This window comes from Medicago sativa, chromosome 1 (genome assembly GCF_051527215.1).
Source record: "Medicago sativa cultivar Bolivia chromosome 1, Bolivia_mono, whole genome shotgun sequence".
Classification (NCBI taxonomy): domain Eukaryota; kingdom Viridiplantae; phylum Streptophyta; class Magnoliopsida; order Fabales; family Fabaceae; genus Medicago; species Medicago sativa.
Genome location: NC_140749.1, coordinates 40229846 through 40234042, shown reverse-complemented (window position 1 = coordinate 40234042; position 4197 = coordinate 40229846). Strand labels below are relative to the sequence as shown.

The following is a 4197-nucleotide window of genomic DNA, read 5'->3' as shown; positions in this document are numbered from 1 at the left end:
CAAACAACTCAGGCCATTCCGACAGGATAGACTGTCCCCAACCAAACTACACAGGCCGTACCAGCATTTTTTAATATTGGCACAAGCCGTCGAAATATGCCATATGGTATGCCAACTTCTTTGATGCAAGGCCTACACACGAACCCATCTTCATTCTCTGAGAGTTTAAATGTGCCAATGCCGCAATAGTTCACTCCTGGGGTGAGCGTTCCGATCGCAACACCCCAACAATCCTTGATAAATGCATCCATGGCAGCGTTAAGGCAACAAATGGATGAGGCCAACCATGATATGGCAAATTTAGTAACACAACAAATGGGTGCAGTGATAAATCCTTTAATTCGAGATACTAACAACAGTTATCAAGCACTATCCGCTCAGATGGAGCGAATTGCAGATTTTTTCGGCGCCCCTGCAGCGCGAGGCACACCGGTGACTCGAAATTTAAACGGTGCGTCGATAGAACCCCCTGCAGTTAGTCAAAACGCCCAGGTGCCTGAAAATCGAAGGCAATTGCCAGAGGCACATGCACAGGTTTTGGAAGAGCCTGAAAGAGCACCAATATTGGTAAACATACACCAAGATGCAGACCAAGTAGTCATGCAAGCCCTTCGAAATAATTATGAAGGCCATAATAACATAGCTAACGTTGTCGAAGCATTGTTAGCCCAAAGTTGTTTTAATATGGGTTTACATAGACCCAATTTTGTGTCAGCATTGTCTGAATATGTCTTAATGACGAATTTACCAAGTAATTGGAAAGTCCCCAAATTTACTAAATTTGCTGAGGAAACCAACGAGTCCACAGTCGAACATATTGCTCGATATCTCATGGAGGCGGGTGAAATGGCAAACAATGAAAATTTAAAATTGAAAATTTTCCAAGTTCTTTAACAAAGAATGCCTTCACTTGGTTTACTACGTTGCTTCCTCATTCCATTTATAGTAGGAATCAGTTAGAAAAGGCCTTCCATGAGCAATTTTACATGGGCCAATCCAAAATCAGTTTGAAGGAATTGGCCAGCGTTCATCGAAAAACACACGAATCAATCGACGACTATTTGAATAGATTTCGTCTTCTTATGGCTAGATGCTTCACTTCAGTGCCAGAACATGAATTGGTCAAAATGGCCGCTGGTGGTCTGGATTATTCTGTTCGAAAGAAATTGGACACCCAATATCTCAGAGATATGGCACAATTAGCAGACAAAGTCCGACAAGTCGAAAGGCTTAAGGCTGAAAAAGCCTGGACGAACAGGTTCCCTAAAAAGGAAAAAGTAGCCTACGTAGATGCAGGAGACAATGACCCTGAATTCGATTGGGGCTCCGATACTGTCGAAGAGAGTGAGATTAATTTGGCGGAACTAAAAGATGGGCCGCCTTACACATGCAAGTTGTTAAGGCCATCGAATGGAAAAAATCCAGAGGAACCAAAAAACGACAAATACCCGTCTAAAACGTATACCTTTGATGTTTCTAAATGTGAGGAGATTTTTGATCTCTTAGTTGCAGATGGCATAATTTTGGTGCCAAAAAATATGAAACTTCCTCCTTTAGAACAAAGGAAGAAACGGGAATTTTGTAAATTTCATGGTTTCTTAGGTCATAACTTGTCTCACTGTACTCGTTTCAGGGACTCTGTGCAAAAGGCTCTCGACGAAGGAAGGCTGAAGTTTGGAGATAAGAACAAACAACCGATGCAAATTGATGCAGATCCTTTGAAGAAGGCTGACTCGATGTACGCTGATGTGGTTACCATAAATATGGTAGATATCTCAGAAGAAGTTGGCATTGAATCCCCTTCCTTGGCCCCAGTCTTGATCGAAAATCCAAAAATCGACGAAGAGATGGTTGCTGAAGACCATCAATTTGAAGATGCAATGGTTACTGAAGATCAGTGTGCTGAGAAAATGAAAGTGGCATATCCTAAGGCTGAGGAAGATTTAATCAATTTTCTCAACAGATGCAAAATTTCCAATGCGCACGCAATGCTTTGTCCAAGATACAGCGTAGTTTTCAATAAAGAAGCTGCAAAATCTATGGAGGGATTTCAACCCCAGACTAAACGCAAAGGGGGTTGGGTTGATAACCGGCCAAAATTCGGTTTCAACAAGAGAGGGATTCCTTATAAGATGAAACCTTCAAAGAAGAATCCAAACAAAAGTCACAGAGGAACTTTCAACCCTCCTTCGAAAACTCCTACAGATACTTGGGTCTTTTCTGGAGGCAGAAAGTCTGGTTACTCCACCCCACCAACCAAATGGGTAAAAAGAGTGGCCACAACGTATCATAGCAGGAGTCATCGAATTCCAATAAATATGCCTACAACAACAATTACAAGGGTAAGAACCCCATGACAAAAACACAATGGCGAAGGTATCAACGCCAGAAAAAGGCAAGCGTATTGAAGGACATCACTAATGTTGAAAAAAGTGAAGAAAAACAGGAGACTGTTTTCAAAATGGTCAAAAGACCAGCAACTGAAAGAATATTTCCCCCTTTATCAACTTTGAAAAAGGACCCTTCAAAAGAGGATGAAGAAATGACTTCAAATTTCTCAAAATCCGACCCAACTCTCGACATAGTATGCAATGTTGTGTCAGTACTGCCAGTCAAATATGATGTGCCTTCCGAGGTAAATGAAGTGGAAAGTGATTTCACTGACGAAATGGCTATTAACAAGCCATTATGCTATTATGTTATGAACAATGGTTGTGTTGAAGATCAACATGCAGTGTTCGAGAGGCCTGATGTCTCGATGATGCATCACCTTAAGCCTTTGTTTATCCAAGCCAAGATAAATGGTGTGGGGGTGAATAAAGTATTAGTCGATGGAGGTGCCACTGTTAATTTGATACCCCAATCTTTCTTAGGAAAAATTGGGTTTTTTGATTCTGATTTGAAACCCCATAACATAGTCCTTACCAATTACGAAGGAACAACTGTCAATTCCCTTGTGGCTGTCGAAGTTGATTTGATAGTGGGAAGTGTAAAAAAAACAACCACGTTCGTGGTGGTCCCATCTAAAGCTAACTTCAATGTGTTATTAGGAAGGGAATGGATCCATGGAGTGGGGCAGTGCCTTCTACTGTGCATCAAAGGATTGCTATCTGGAGAGAAGATGGTTTGGTGGAAAATGTAGAGGCTGATCAAAGTTATTTTTTAGCTGAAGTCAATACCATCACCAAGAAAAACTTCGACAAACAACTTGCAAACATTTCTCCATTTCTTTCTTTGAGACCTAGATATGTAGTTTCAGAAGATGAAATATGCACCATGAAGCTAGATCCGGACGGTTTTGTGTGGGAAAGAGAAATTGTGGATCATGATTATGTCATGGTGAACAAGAAGAAAATTCCTCTAATTCTTTTAGAAAAGGAGGATGTGCTCAAAACGAGAGCTTCTGCATACAGGAAGGTTGCTAATGACCTCAATCCTGGATCAAATGAGTATGCAATCTCACCGACCGGGTGGGATGTCGAAGAATGATCCATGATTAAGCCCAATTTTTGGGACAAAATTACGGCCTACGTGGCCGAAACTTAATTAAAACGGCTAAAGAGGCCGAAGTTTTGCAAGAAGAGGTGATCGAGACTTTGGTGGAAGACACTATAGATGACCTCATTGATCAAAAGTTGGATTGTATCTATGATGACGAACCTTTAGGCTTCGAAGAAGATCCTATGGGTTCTACTATTAAGATGAAGGCGCAAAAGATCCTCTTGAAGAAGTAGATTTGGGAGATGGTTCCATTAAAAGACCAACGTATGTGAGCACCAAGATTCCCAAAGAATTTAAAGATCGAATCGTGGACCTTCTGAAGGAGTACAAGGATTGTTTTGCTTGGGATTATAATGAGATGCCTGGTTTAAATCGGAAAGTACTAGAACTGAAACTACCAATTCGATTAGATAAGAAACCAGTGAAGCAGATTCCCAGGAGATTTGCGCCACAAATCTTACCTAAGATTAAAGAGGAGATCGAAAGACTCTTGAAATGTGGTTTCATCAGACCGGCCAGGTATGTAGATTGGCTAGCAAATGTAGTGCCTGTTAAGAAGAAAAATGGGACGATAAGAGTTTGCATTGATTTTAGAGATCTAAACCTCACTACTCCCAAAGACGAATATCCCATGCCTGTAGTAGAAATGCTAGTAGATTCAGCAGCAGGTTTCAAATATCTAAGTATGCTTGATGG

At 41.1% G+C, this 4197-nt stretch overlaps 2 pseudogenes; both read left to right on the top strand.

Moving 5' to 3' along the window:
* The first annotated feature begins 249 nt into the window (after window positions 1-249).
* Window positions 250-2357, top strand: LOC146954917 (uncharacterized; annotated as a pseudogene).
* On the top strand, window positions 2354-3489 carry LOC146954916 (uncharacterized; annotated as a pseudogene).
* The last annotated feature ends 708 nt before the right edge of the window (window positions 3490-4197 follow it).